At 42.2% G+C, this 15,768-nt stretch overlaps 1 protein-coding gene across 2 annotated transcripts in view; it reads right to left on the reverse strand.

Moving 5' to 3' along the window:
• ZNF469 (zinc finger protein 469) overlaps positions 1 to 15,768 on the reverse strand; it is a 539,905-nt gene that overhangs the window by 291,846 nt on the left and 232,291 nt on the right. The window contains exon 3 of one of the 2 annotated variants that reach the window (XR_013221708.1): positions 11,833 to 12,319. The exons of the other annotated variant lie outside the window; for it this stretch is intronic. The gene's annotated coding sequence lies outside the window, so the exon portion shown is untranslated. Of the gene's footprint in view, positions 1 to 11,832; positions 12,320 to 15,768 lie in introns of those variants that run through there. 2 annotated transcript variants of the gene reach the window in all.

The following is a 15,768-nucleotide window of genomic DNA, read 5'->3' on the forward strand; positions in this document are numbered from 1 at the left end:
ATCTTGCCTCAGAAAAAATCCCCAAAGGAAAGGCAGCCCCCCACAAATATTGACTGTGAGTGGAGAGGGAAATGACATACGCAGAATGAAATCAGAATGTAGCAAAGGAGGCCAGTCTAGCTAGATAGATAGAACAGGACAGAATACTGTGCGGTCAGTATAAAAAAAACTAGAAAAATCCACCACAAAGTTTACAAAAATCTCCACACCTGACTAAAGGTGTGGAGGGTAAATCTGCTTCCCAGAGCTTCCAGCTTAACTGAATAAATCCATATTGACAAGCTGGACAAGAAAAAACATAGAAAGAGCTGAACGATTAAGTCCACAATATGTTTACAGCAAAAGAACAAGCAAGGACTTATCTTTGCTGAACTGGTCAGAATATCAGGGAAATCCAAGCAGAGATGTGAATCCAACCAGGAACCATTGACAACTGGCCCAGGCCGAAGGATAGAGCCAGGACAAATAGCCGAGCCAGAAAGACGATCAGTGGAAGCAGCTGCTGACTGCTAAATCCAAGGAGCAGCAGTTCCACTCAAAACCACCGGAGGGAGCCCAAGAGCAGAACTCACAAAAGTGCCACTTACAACCACCGGAGGGAGCCCAAGAGCGGAATTCACAACAGTGCTCTAAAATCTCCTGGTAGTACGCTGCGCTGACTTTGGTCCTGATAAAACACAGTGGACCTACACCAGCAGATGACATGGCTCCCCAAACCATCACTGATTGTGGAAACTTCACACTAGACCTCCAGCAGCTTGGATTGTGGCCTCTCCACTCTTCCTCCAGACTCCGGGACCTTGATTTCCTCATGAAATGCAAAATTTACTTTAATCTGAAAACAACACCTTAGACCACTGACAACAGTCCAGTTCTTTTTCTCCTTGGCCCAGGTAAGATGTTTCTTGCGTTTTCTATTGGTCATGAGTGGCTGACACAAGGAATGTGACACTTGTAGCCCATGTCCTGGATACGTCTGTGTGTGGTGGCTCTTGGAGCAATGACTCCAGCAGAAGTCCACTCCTTGTGAATCTCCCCCACATTTTTGAATGGCCTTTTCTTAACAATCCTTTCCAGGCTGCGGTTATCCCGGTTGCTTGTGCACCTTTTTCTACCACACTTTTTCCTTCCACTCAACTTCACATTAATATTCTTGGATACAGCACTGTGTGAACAGCCGGCTTCTTTAGCAATGATCTTTTGTGTCTTACCCTCCTTGTGGAGTGTGTCAGTGACTGCCTTCTGGACAACTGTCAGGTCAGCAGTCTTCCCCATGATTGTGGAGCTACAGAAACAGACTAAGGGACCTTTATAAACGCTTAGCAAGCCTTTAAAGGTGTTTCTTGTTAATTATTCTAATTTACTGAGATAATGCCTTTTGGGTTTTCATTGGCTGTAAGCCATAATCATCAACATTAACAGAAATAAACATGTGAAATAGATCACTCTGTGTGTAATGACTCTATATAATATAGGAGTTTCACTTTTTGTATTGAATAACTGAAATAAATTAACTTTTGATGATATTTTAATTTTGTGAGAAGCACCTGTAGGCAAGAGTAAAGTCTGTGACTTAGGAGACACATAGGATGCACAGCACCATATGAAGTTATTATCAAGACCGTTTGTTATGTTAATTTTTCATTTAAAAAATGTGGACAAAATTGTAATGGTATAACTTATAAGAAGTAGTGAGGTCATGTTGTGTATAAGTTGCTGATGAACTGATAGAACTGCAGCTTTTTAGCCCCTACAGTAGTATATGGACAGATCCTGATCTTCCCATTGTAGCCAGTAAGGATTACTGATATCGTTTTCTTTTCTGGTGCAGTTTGATTGGTTTCTTGTGTAACAACGCTGAATCTTTGCTTATTCCTTTTCTTTATTGCCTTTATAAGCTTTGAATGAATTGTGCGGCTTCCTGGGCGCCTGCAGCCGGGCAGCGACTATGGATGTAATTATTTAGACCTTATAGACCTTGATATGAAGGTCTGACGAAGGAGCGTTGGTTGGAAGCAAAAATGCATTTAAACTGTTGAATGTCTGTGCAGATGATGAATATACTGGACGCAGGAGCAATCCTTGGTCTGGGCCGCTGCAGTCTGTCTTTAACCCCCAGGTAAGCCCTTTTTCTGCCTCATTGCTTATTATTCTTTGGCTGAAACAGGAGACATTTTTCCTCTATATTAACCCTTCCTGAAAGCAACAAGGCAGCAGCGCCCGGATAAATCGCTCCTTTTCATTCTGTCATGAATAATTTCAGCTTCTGCTATGATGGAAACATACCAGTCAGATTCCCTTTTCCCCTCCGCTTCCTTCTGGAACGCAGCTATGAAAATGATCTCTCTCTCTTTTTTTTTTCTTGGAAGTCTGTGTAGAAAGTTAACTTAAATAACAGTTTAAGGACTTTTTACTCACGTCGGCTAAGACTGCTCACAAAGATTTCCTCTCTCCTAAAATTAGCACTCAGGAATGTGTTTTGGAGAACGCAGCTAGTATTTCTATTCTGTCAAGCATTAAAAATGAAGATGTGTAGAGCAGCCTTTATATAGTCTGACGTACACGTCCCGTCACTGGCCTAAGCAGCGAGTGAGCTATAGGAGTACATTGTGCTACTCCTGGACTTTGGTCTTCAGTCTTTCAGTATTATTTCCCTGGAGGTTTTCTAATTTTTTCGCCTTCTAATGATGAAAAATAAAATCTCTGATCATCGGTCCAGCAAGGAGGGGGTTAATACAAGCCATACGAACAGTGATCTCACTTCCGCTATGGTAGAGGCTTTCCCTTTTGTGTTTTGGCTGGCATCCCACTGGCACAGCTTCTGCGGTTGGCGGAGTAATGATAGAGGGGGGTCCGTCCAGATCTATAAATAAGTCAGCAGGATTCGGGGAATGTGATCAATCAGATTTGTTGTTCAGTAATATGAATTTATAGACAACGGATCCCAAGTCCTTAAAACTACAACTGCGGGGGAAAAGTAGTATGGGAAACTGTGAAAGGAATCAATAGGGGACAAAGGCCTCATTCACACTTTTGTTTTGCCGTTGCTGGGTGTCGGTGAGATCTTCACGACCTCTTCAGGATTCTCAGATCCCTCGTCATCAGCGCAAAGAGCCAGAAATTAGTCACTGGGCCCAAGAGATCCATACAAGTCACAACATCAGTATGAAGCGTACGGTCTGCTCCTCTGAGGACTCCTCCGGTGCTGCGACTTTCCTCTGCACTCTGACAGCTTAATTGGCTCACTACACTTTTGGCATTCTTGTTTGTTTGCACTGTCAGGTTATCCAGTCTAATGGTCTGATGTGAATTTTTTTTATAAATTGTGCTATAAATCATCAAAAAAAAAAAAAAAATACAGTACGTACAGTACAGTACAGACCAAAAGTTTGGACACATCTTCTCATTTAAAGATTTTTCTGTATTTTTATGACTATGAAAATTGTACATTCACACTGAAGGCATCAAAACTATGAATTAACACATATGGAATTATATACAGTTAGGTCCATATATATTTGGACAGAGACAACATTTTTCTCATTTTGGTTATAGACAATACCACAATTTAATTTTAAACAAAACAATTCAGATGCAGTTGAAGTTCAGACTTTTAGCTTTCATTTGAGAATATCCATATTAAAATTGGATGAAGAGTTTAGGAGTTTCAGCTCCTTAACCTGTGCCACCCTGTTTTTTAAAGGGACCAAAAGTAATTGGACAATTGACTCCAAGGCTATTTCATGGACAGGTGTGGGCAATCCCTTCATTATGTCATTCTCAACTAAGCAGATAAAAGGCCTGGAGTTGATTTGAGGTGTGGTGCTTGCATTTGGAAGGTTTTCCTATGAAGTAAACATGCGGTCAAAAGTGCTCTCCATGAAGGTGAAACAAGCCATTCTTAAGCTGTGAAAACAGAGAAAAAACCCATCCGAGAAATTGCTACAATATTAGGAGTGGCAAAATGTACAGTTTGGTACATCCTGAGAAGGAAAGAAAGCACTGGTGATCTCATCAATGCAAAAAGACCTGGGCGCCCACGGAAGACAACAGTGGTGGGTGATCGCAGAATAATCTCCATGGTGAAGAGAAACCCGTTCACAACAGCCAACCAAGTGACCAACACTCTCCCGGAGGTCGGCGTATCAATATCCAAATCTACCATAAAGAGAAGACTGCATGAAAGTAAATACAGAGGGTTCACTGCACGGTGCAAGCCACTCATAAGTGTCAAGAATAAAAAGGCTAGACTGGACTTTGCTAAAAAACATCTAAAAAAGCCAGCACAGTTCTGGAAGAACATTCTTTGGACAGATGAAACCAAGATCAACCTCTACCAGAATGATGGAAAGAGAAAAGTATGGCGAAGGCTTGGTACAGCTCATGATCCAAAGCATACCACATCATCTGTAAAACACGGCGGAGGCAGTGTGATGGCTTGGGCATGCATGGCTGCCAGTGGCACTGGGTCACTAGTGTTTATTGATGATGTGACACAGGACAGAAGCAGCCGAATGAATTCTGAGGTATTCAGAGCCATACTGTGTGCTCAGATCCAGCCAAATGCAGCCAAACTGATTGGTCGTCATTTCATACTACAGATGGACAATGACCCAAAACATAAAGCCAAAGCAACCCAGGAGTCTATTAAAGCAAAGAAGTGGAATATTCTTGAATGGCCAAGTCAGTCACCTGATCTCAACCCAATTGAGCATGCATTTCACTTGTTAAAGACTAAACTTCAGACAGAAAGGCCCACAAACAAACAGCAACTGAAAACCACCGCAGTGAAGGCCTGGCAGAGCATCAAAAAGGAGGAAACACAGCGTCTGGTGATGTCCATGAGTTCAAGACTTCAGGCAGTCATTGCCAACAAAGGGTTTTCAACCAAGTACTAGAAATGAACATTTTATTTAAAATTATTGAATCTGTCCAATTACTTTTGGTCCCTTTAAAAACAGGGTGGCACATGTTAAGGAGCTGAAACTCCTAAACCCTTCATCCAATTTTAATGTGGATACCCTCAAATGAAAGCTGAAAGTCTGAACTTCAACTGCATCTGAATTGTTTTGTTTAAAATTCATTGTGGTAATGTCTATAACCAAAATGAGAAAAATGTTGTCTCTGTCCAAATATATATGGACCTAACTGTACTTAACAAAAAAGTGTGAAACAACTGAAATTATGTCTTATATTCTAGGTTCTTCAAAGTAGCTACCTTTTGCTTTGATGACTGCTTTGCACACTCTTTGCATTCTCTTGATGAGCGTCAAGAGGTAGTCACCAGGAATAGTTTTCACTTCACAGGTGTGCCCTGTCAGGTTTAATAAGTGGGATTTCTTGCCTTATAAATGGTGTTGGGACCATCAGTTGTGTTGAGCAGAAGTCTGGAGGATACAAAGCTGATAGTCCTACTGAATAGACTGTTAGAAATTGTATTATGGCAAGAAAAAAGCAGCTAAGTAAAGAAAAACGAGTGGCCATCATTACTTTGACCCCTTAACCCCTTCCCGACATCGGACGTACTATACCGTCCGATGTCGGGTCCCCTGCTTTGATGTGCGCTCCGGCGGTGAGCGCACATCAAAGTCGCGACATGTCAGCTGTTTTTTACAGCTGACATGTGCGCGCAATAGCGGCGGGTGAAATCGCGATCACCCGCTGCTATTAACTAGTTAAATGCCGCTGTCAAACGCAGACAGCGGCATTTAACTACCGCATCCGGCCGGGCGGCCGGAAATGAGCGCATCGCCGACCCCCGTCACATGATCGGGGGTCGGCGATGCTTGTATATTGTAGCCATAGAGGTCCTTGAGACCTCTATGGTTACTGATCGCCGGTGGCTGTGAGCGCCCCCCTGTGGTCGGCGCTCACAGCACACCTGCAATTCTGCTATATAGCAGCGATCTGATGATCGCTGTTATGTAGCAGAGCCGATCGGGCTGTGCCTGCTTCTAGCCTCCCATGGAGGCTATAGAAGCATGGCAAAAGTTAAAAAAAAAAGTTAAAAAAATGTGAAAAAAATAAAAAAAATATAAAAGTTTAAATCACCCCCCTTTCGCCCCAATCAAAATAAATCAATAAAAAAAATATCAAATCTACACATATTTGGTATCGCCGCGTTCAGAATCGCCCGATCTATCAATAAAAAAAAGCATTAACCTGATCGCAAAACGGCGTAACGAGAAAAAAAATCGAAACGCCAGAATTACGTTTTTTTGGTCACCGCGACATTGCATTAAAATGCAATAACGGGCGATCAAAAAAACGTATCTGCACCGAAATGCTATTATTAAAAACGCCAGCTCGGCACGCAAAAAATAAGCCCTCACCCGACCCCAGATCACGAAAAATGGAGACGCTACGGGTATCGGAAAATGGTGCAATTTTATTTATTTATTTTTTTGCAAAGTTTGGAATTTTTTTTCACCACTTAGGTGAAAAATAACCTAGACATGTTTGGTGTCTATGAACTCGTACTGACCTGGAGAATCATAATAGCAGGTCAGTTTTATCATTTAGTGAACCTAGCAAAAAAAACAAACAAAAAACAAGTGTGGGATTGCACTTTTTTTGCAATTTCACCGCACTTGGAATTTTTTTCCCGTTTTCTAGTACATGCCATGGTAAAACCAATGGTGTCATTCAAAAGTACAACTCGTCCCGCAAAAAATAAGCCCTCACATGGCCAAATTGATGGAAAAATAAAAAAGTTATGGCTCTGGGAAGGAGGGGAGTGAAAAACGAAAACGGAAAAACGAAAAATCCCACGGTCATGAAGGGGTTAATCCCATATGACGTACTATCCCGTCGAGGTGGGGTGGGCTTTAATTCCCACCGACGGGATAGTGCGTCATATGCGATCGGCCACGCTCACGGGGGGAGCGCGGCCGATCGCGGCCGGGTGTCAGCTGACTATCGCTGCTGACATCCGGCACTATGTGCCAGGAGCAGTCACGGACCGCCCCCGGCACATTAACCCCTGGCACACTGCGATCAAACATGATCGCAGTGTTCCGGCGGTATAGGGAAGCATCGCGCAGGGAGGGGGCTCCCTGCGTGCTTCCCTGAGACCCCCAGAGCAACGCGATGTGATCGCGTTGCTCCGAGCATCTCTTACCTCCTATCCCTGCAGGCCCCAGATCCAAAATGGCCACGGGGCTGCATCCGGGTCCTGCAGGGAGTGGCTTACCAAGCGCCTGCTCAGAGCAGGCGCTTGGTAAGCCTGCAGCACTGTAGGTCGGATCGCTGATCTGACAGAGTGCTGTGCAAACTGTCATATCAGCGATCTGTGATGTCCCCCCGGGACAAAGTAAAAAAGTGAAAAAAAAATTCCACATGTGTAAAAAAAAAAAAATCCTAAATAAAGAAAAAAAAAATATTCCCATAAATACATTTCTTTATCTAAATAATAACAAAAAACAATAAAAGTACACATTTTTAGTTTCGCCGCGTCCGTAATGACCCAACCTATAAAACTGTCCCACTACTTAACCCCTTCAGTGAACACCGTAAGAAAAAAAAAAAAACGAGGCAAAAAACAACGCTTTATTATCATACCGCCAAACAAAAAGTGGAATAACACGCGATCAAAAAGACAGATATAAATAACCATGGTACCGCTGAAAACGTCATCTTGTCCTGCAAAAAACGAGCTGCCATACAGCATCATCAGCAAAAAAATAAAAACGTTATAGTCTTCAGAATAAAGCGATGCCAAAATAATTATTTTTTCTATAAAATAGCTTTTATCGTATAAAAGCGCCAAAACATAAAAAAAATATAAATGAGATATCGCTGTAATCGTACTGACCGGAAGAATAAAACTGCTGTATCAATTTTACCGAACGTGGAACGGTATAAACGCCTCCCCCAAAAGAAATTCATGAATAGCTGGTTTTTGGTCATTCTGCCTCACAAAAATCGGAATAAAAAGCGATCAAAAACTGTCACGTGTCCGAAAATGTTACCAATAAAAACGTCAACTCGTCCCGCAAAAAACAAGACCTCACATGACTCTGTGGACCAAAATATGGAAAAAATTATAGGTCTCAAAATGTGGAGACGCAAAAACTTTTTTGCTATAAAAAGCGTCTTTTAGTGTGTGACAGCTGCCAATCATAAAAATCCGCTATAAAAAACGCTATAAAAGTAAATCAAACCCCCCTTCATCACCCCCTTAGTTAGGGAAAAATAATAAAATTAAAAAAATGTATTTATTTCCATTTTCCCATTAGGGTTAGGGCTAGGGTTAGGGATAGGGCTAGGGTTAGGGTTAGGGCTAGGGTTAGGGCTAGGGTTAGGGCTAGGGTTAGGGCTAGGGTTGGGGCTAGGGTTGGAGCTAAAGTTAGGGTTAGGGTTGGGGCTAAAGTTAGGGTTAGGGTTGGGGCTAAAGTTTGGGTTAGGGTTTGGATTACATTTACGGTTGGGATTAGAGTTAGGGGTGTGTCAGGGTTAGGGGTGTGGTTAGGGTTACCCTTGGGATAGGGTTAGGGGTGTGTTTGGATTAGGGTTTCAGGTAGAATTGGGGAGTTTCCACTGTTCAGGCACATCAGGGGCTCTCCAAACGCGACATGGCGTCCGATCTCAATTCCAGCCAATTCTGCGTTGAAAAAGTAAAGCTCCTTCCCTTCCGAGCTCTCCCATGCGCCCAAACAGGGGTTTACCCCAACATATGGGGTATCAGCGTACTCGGGACAAATTGGACCATAACTTTTGGGGTCCAAGTTCTCTTGTTATCCTTGGGAAAATAAAAATTTGGGGGGCTAAATATCATTTTTGTGGGAAAAAAAAGATTTTTTATTTTCACGGCTCTGTGTTGTAAACTGTAGTGAAACACTTGGGGGTTCAAAGTTCTCACAACACATCTAGATAAGTTCCTTGGGAGGTCTAGTTTCCAATATGGGGTCACTTGTGGGGGGTTTCTTCTGTTTGGGTACATCAGGGGCTCTGCAAATGCAACGTGACGCCTGCAGACCAATCCATCTAAGTCTGCATTCCAAATGGCGCTCCTTCCCTTCCGAGCTCTGCCATGCGCCCAAACAGTGGCTCCCCCCACATATGGGGTATCAGCGTACTCAAGACAAATTGGACAACAACTATTGGGATCCAATTTATCCTGTTACCCTTGTGAAAATACAAAACTGGGGGGTAAAAAAAATCATTTTTGTGAAAAAAAAAAAGAATTTTTATTTTCACGGCTCTGCGTTATAAACTGTAGTGAAACACTTGGGGGTTCAAAGCTCTCAAAACACATCTAGATAAGTTCCTTAGGGGGTCTACTTTCGAAAATGGCATCACTTGTGGGGGGTTTTAATGTTTAGGCACATCAAGGGCTCTTCAAACGCGGCATGGTGTCCCATCTCAATTCCAGTCAATTTTGCATTGAAAAGTCAAACGGCGCTCCTTCCCTTCCGAGCTCTGCCATGCGCCCAAACAGTCGTTTACCCCCACATATCAGGTATCAGCGTACTCAGGACAAATTGCACAACAACTTTTGGGGTCCAATTTCTTCTCTTACCCTTGGGAAAATAAAAAATTGGGGGCGAAAAGATCATTTTTGTGAAAAAATATGATTTTTATTTTTACGGCTCTGCATTATAAACTTCTGTGAAGCACTTGTTGGGTCAAAGTGCTCACCACACATCTAGATAAGTTCCTTAAGGGGTCTACTTTCCAAAATGGTGTCACTTGTGGGGGGTTTCAGTGTTTAGGCACATCAGGGGCTCTCCAAACGCAACATGGCGTCCCATCTTAATTCCAGTCAATTTTGCATTGAAAAGTAAAATGGCGCTCCTTTCCTTCAGAGCTCTGCCATGCGCCCAACCAGTGGTTTACCCCCACATATGGGGTATCAGCGTACTCAGGACAAATTGTACAACTTTTGGGGTCCATTTTCTCCTGTTACCCTTGGTAAAATAAAACAAATTGGAGCTGAAATAAATTTTGTGTGAAAAAAAGTTAAATGTTCATTTTTATTTAAACATTCCAAAAACTCCTGTGAAACACCTGAAGGGTTAATAAACTTCTTGAATGTGGTTTTGAGGACCTTGAGGGGTGCAGTTTTTAGAATTGTGTTACACTTGGTTATTTTCTATCATATAGACCCCTCAAAATGACTTCAAATGAGATGTGGTCCCTAAAAAAAAATGGTGTTGTAAAAATTAGAGATTTCTGGTCAACTTTTAACCCTTATAGCTCCCTAACAAAAAAAAATGTTGGTTCCAAAATTGTGCTGATGTAAAGTAGACATGTGGGAAATGTTACTTTTTAAGTATTTTGTGTGACATATCTCTGTGATTTAAGGGCATAAAAATTCAAAGTTGGAAAATTGCGAAATTTTCAAAATTTTCGCCAAATTTCCATTTTTTTGACAAATAACTGCAAGTCATATCGAAGGAATTTTACCACTATCATGAAGTACAATATGTCATGAGAAAACATTGTCAGAATCATCAGGATCCGTTGAAGCGTTCCAGAGTTATAACCTCATAAAGGGACAGTGGTCAGAATTTTAAAAATTGACCCGGTCATTAACTTTGTGCAGCAGGCCTTCATGGTGAATTAGCTGCTAGGAAACCACTGCTAAAAACAATTAAAGGCATACTAAACCAGCATGGCTACCACAGCATCTTGCAGCAGCATGCTATTCCATCTGGTTTGCGTTTAGTTGGACCATCATTTATTTTTCAACAGGACAATGACCCCAAACACACCTCCAGGCTGTGTAAGGGCTATTTGACCAAGAAGGAGAGTGATGGGGTGCTACGCTAGATGCCCTGGCCTCCACAGTCACCAGACCTGAACCCAATCGAGATGGTTTGGGGTGAGCTGGACCGCAGAGTGAAGGCAAAAGGGACAATAAGTGCTGAGCATCTCTGGGAACTCCTTCAAGATTGTTGGAAAATCATTCCCGGTGACTACCTCTTGAACATCATCTAGAGAATGCCAAGAGTGTGCAAAGCAGTCATCAAAGCAAAAGGTGGCTACTTTGAAGAATCTAGAATATAGGACATGATTTCAGTTGTTTCACACTTTTTTGTTAAGTATATAATTCCACATGTGTTAATTCATAGTTTTGATGCCTTCAGTGTGAATGTACAATTTTCACAGTCATGAAAATACTGAAAAATCTTTAAATGAGAAGGTGTGTCCAAACTTTTGGTCTGTACTGTATTTAAAAAGCCGAGATAGAAAAATGGCAATGTGAAACAGAGCTTTAAGGAAACTTGTCAGCAAGAATGTGATATAGAGCAGGACAACGTGAACATATTGATATTTAGTTTCATGATAAATTATTAATGAGTTAAATCCCTGCTCCTTCTGGGATGAGCAGCAGGTGGTCTTACTCAGTGATTACTTGCCTTTGATGAGCGTTTATGCTTGGATGTCCCGCGCTCTTTGGAGAACCTTGGCAGATTAGATCGTTTCTATTCACGATAATTTTCGATGGGAGCGAGTTCATCTGAAACGATAATGTCAGTAGATTTGTGTCGTTCTTGTTCCTGATAGACACTGGCGGTGCAGCCGCTGATCACATTGAACCTGTGGCCACGAGTCATCATTGCATTTGTTTGTGGGTTTTTCTTCATAGCGGCACACGTGGGTTGGTGAATTTTGCCCAGAATCAAAGATGCTCTTTTTTTTCTTCAAATTTTTTTTGGGGGGGGTGTCTCTTTGGTTGCATAATTCTTTAAAATGTTGCTTGGTAGTCTTCAAACAAACCAAAAAAATAAATTTGAGGGATTTTATTCTTGAAAAGATCACTGGAGTACAAAGTCACAAAATTTTGTAACATTTCAGAAAGTCGCAAGTTATGGATTATATCTGGATAACCAAAATCACGTCTATAATGCAGAGAGGAAAAGAAAACAGACAAAACCAAGTAAAATTATTTTAATAAAAGGCGCAAGTGAAATAATGAATAAAGCTCAAATTTAAAAAGTCACTATCAGACCCACTTTAATTTCAAAAGAAAGGAGCAAAGGACAATGTTGACTCGGGACCCTTGTGTGTGTTCGTAGGACGGTTCCGTATCGGTCACCATGTATATAGCGGGTCGTTCTCAGCAGCAAACAGTTAAATGCATATTATACACATTGTGGTTGGGATCTGGAGAGCACAGTATTATTTAAAGGGTATTTTTGGCAACAACAGAGTTTTTGGTTATGACATCAGACTGGGTTATGTCGGAGGGGTGCCCAGAACATTATCGTTCCTTTCCCCTGTCTCCAGTCTGTGGGATCCCCTGAAGCCGGCCCTCTTAGTACAGGCTGTGCCGAAAGAGATCTGGGAGCAGTCCCGCTGGAAATGATGGATTCTGGAATAGGAGAGTATTCGTTATCCAGGAAAGTTTTCTGATGTTTGTCTTATTAAAAAAAAGCACATTGTGACCTCACCAATCTGCAAGACAAGCAATGCAAGCAGAAATGCCTCTATTAGTGGAGGGCTGACGCAGCACCCAGTGTCTGGCCGCAGCAGAACTCCACCTTCACGTAGAATAATGCAGCTAAAGAATGTGAACAATTATACTTATACAGTTCAGATTCATATGGTACTTAGCGAGCCATTAGGAAATGTGTGCACTTGTACTAAGACTTCACCATTTTATCGGCAGTAGCTTAGTGCAGAGCCAGCGTCAGTCAGGAGTGCGGTCACAGACCCCCCCACTCTATACGCAGAGCAGTGACTGAACCACCCCATGACTGAAACCGAATGCTGCCGGGAGGAAATAAAGTTCATTTTCTCCCTGCAGCATTCGGCTAAGTGCAGGCATGGTAATAACTCTATTATCCTGCAGATTGACCCTATATCTGCAGGTTAATAGTGTTTTTTTTTTGGTGACAGGTTCCATTTAAGTAGTAACATTTTACAACTGTGCTGGCAAGATTTTCTTTTGGTACATCTCTTAACATGAGATTGTCAGCGTCTTTATAATATTGTTATAGTGATGGACAGAAAACTTGCAGCAAGTAACCAGTTGCCGGCCCAGAAAACAAGTCATAGCAGGCATAGACACTCAAATCTGGATACGCTATGTCTCTTCATCATAGTTTCCTGACATGCAGAACAGCTCACAATACTGCTGGACATATCACAATATCGATCACAATACTGCAGGGACCGATCACAATACCGATCTCAATACCGATCACATTACTGCAGGACCGATCACAATACCGATCACAATACTGCAGGACCGATCACAATACTGCAGGACCGATCACAATACTGCAGGACCGATCACAATACCGATCACAATACTGCAGGACCGATCACAATACTGCAGGACCGATCACAATACCGATCACAATACTGCAGGACCGATCACAATACTGCAGGACCGATCACAATACTGCAGGACCGATCACAATACCGATCACAATACTCCAGAACCGATCAAAATGCCTCAAGACCGATCACAATACTGCAGGACAGATTACAATCCTGCACATCGAATCACAATCCTGCAGGACAGATTACAATACTGCAGGACCAATCACAATACTGCAGGACGGATCACAATACCGCAGGACAGATTACAATCCTGAACAGACCACAATCCTGCAGGACTGATCCCAATACTGTAGGACCGATCCCAATACTGCAGGACCGATGACTATACTGCAGGACTGTTGACTGTTCACAATATTCAGGACCGATCACAATCTGCAGGACAGAATACAATTTTGGACAGATCACAATACACAGATCACTATACTGCAGGACCGATCGCAATCCTGAAAGACTGATCACAATACCGCAGGACAGATCACAATATTGCAGTCCCAATTGATCACCTTATCGCAGGAGAGATTATAATACTGCACAACAGATCACAATATTATGGGATCCATCACAATACTGCACGACAGATCACAATACTGCCTATCACGCACATACCTCATTTGTCAGCGACTTCAGACTCGCACAGGACTTGTTAGCTTTTTTCACTGCTTGTTTTCTACACATGTTCACTAGATTTTTTCAAAAAGTTTTCAATGCGCACACAGCAAAAGTGCTGATCGTCAGCTTTACCTCTACTCCAGTACAAGCCAAAGGCTTTCATACTGATACACTAGTAATATACCTTGTAGGAAAGAAAAAGCGCAGCTAGTGTCTTATCTCACAATGTAAGAGAAGATTTGCCAGTAATGTAACTGCTCACCTGATGTAAAATATTCATAAGCACATAGTGCCGGCTGCCGAAGATCCACCCGTCGACACGCGACCATAGCTAAATCGAGGATTTGTGGGCTATGATCCGCGCTGCCAGCTCATCCAAATCAGACACAATGTACAATTGAACAGTGGTTTATTCTACGCGTTTCGGAGTGCATATGACTTCTTCAGGAAAATGCCACAAGTCTTGTGGTATATATCCTCCTATTCAGCGATTCATACTGATATACTGATAGGGAATTTAGATTTTGAGCCCAAGTGGGGACAGTGCTGATGACTGCACAGCGCTGCGGAATATTATAGCCCTATATAAGCAGAGCATAATAATAAATGAAAAGCGAATATAATGAACTGAACAAAGCCCCGAATGTGGTCTCTTCGCCATGTGTGGGATATTTCACGGTCGTGATGATATCTTATGCTGCATATTGTATTGCATTGCTTGCTGTAGCCTTCTTGTGAGCGTAGCGGTACAGTATGTGAGTGCACATTGTGTACAAAATGTATATGTTTCCATGGAAGAAATTCCCATAAGACAAAATGTTTACCAGTATAATTTGTCCAAACAAGTCCCACCTCTGTGGATGAAGACCATCTTGTGCGATGTGCTCCACTTACACATGAGCTACTGATATTCGCTTTTGAAGTAGTACACAACTAGTCAGAATTACAGTACGGTACTATTACACATGGAAATAATCTGGAAAAGGAAAAATAAATGGGCTGCCTGAAATGCATTGATGAATGAGGGAGAATCAAGAATTGTACATTCGAGGGATTCCTGCATTCTGCTCACTGTTATATAACAGTTAACCCATTCTGTCATCTTGTTGAATGGCAGCATTGGTTAGCCGGTTCATAAACAGATCCTCATTCTGTAAAGCCAGAAGAAGTACGATAAGATGTTTTTAGTGCAGAACTCTGCAGTATATTCATTTTTCTAAATCGCTCTATTAGTGGTTTTTGCTGATAATCTATAAAACGGACCACCCCAGGTCTGGGCGGCGGGCTATACTAAGCTAAGCAGTGTCCTCCTCCTTCCACTATGCTGCCATCTTCTGTCATAGGGTCAGTGCCCACTCCCGCACTGTAGACGCTATCTAAGAGTGACGAGACGGACACTTCTGCAACATGGATGGCATCTGTGTGCTGTTTGATTAAATGTGGACCCTATTACTAGATTCGGAGAGTTGGGTCCTCAAATTGGAGAAAATTTCTGTGCAAAAATCTCCAGATGTGTACATGTGATCTATTAAAAAATAGGATCAAATAAGAGGAACCTCACCTCCGATTTACTGCTAACTTAGAGGATTTATTGAGCTTGTCAGCTTCTAGGGTAATAATGCTTCACACAAGGTCCTTCCTCAGGCAATTAAACAAGATAACTGGTGCATGGTTTGAGGTGTAACGAGTTAACTCTTTATCCATGTGCCAGGCGTCTTGCCTGAATCCTGAACGAGGACAGCCTTTGATATGAACGAGGCCTGAAAAATCCCCGATGCACCAACCCAGGAGACACACATGCGGCACAAAGCTTATGAAAGTATTTGGATCCCTAAATACAGCCTGTTTCATGTGGTTTTACAC

The sequence above is a fragment of the Ranitomeya variabilis genome, chromosome 2 (genome assembly GCF_051348905.1).
Source record: "Ranitomeya variabilis isolate aRanVar5 chromosome 2, aRanVar5.hap1, whole genome shotgun sequence".
Classification (NCBI taxonomy): Eukaryota; Metazoa; Chordata; class Amphibia; order Anura; family Dendrobatidae; genus Ranitomeya; species Ranitomeya variabilis.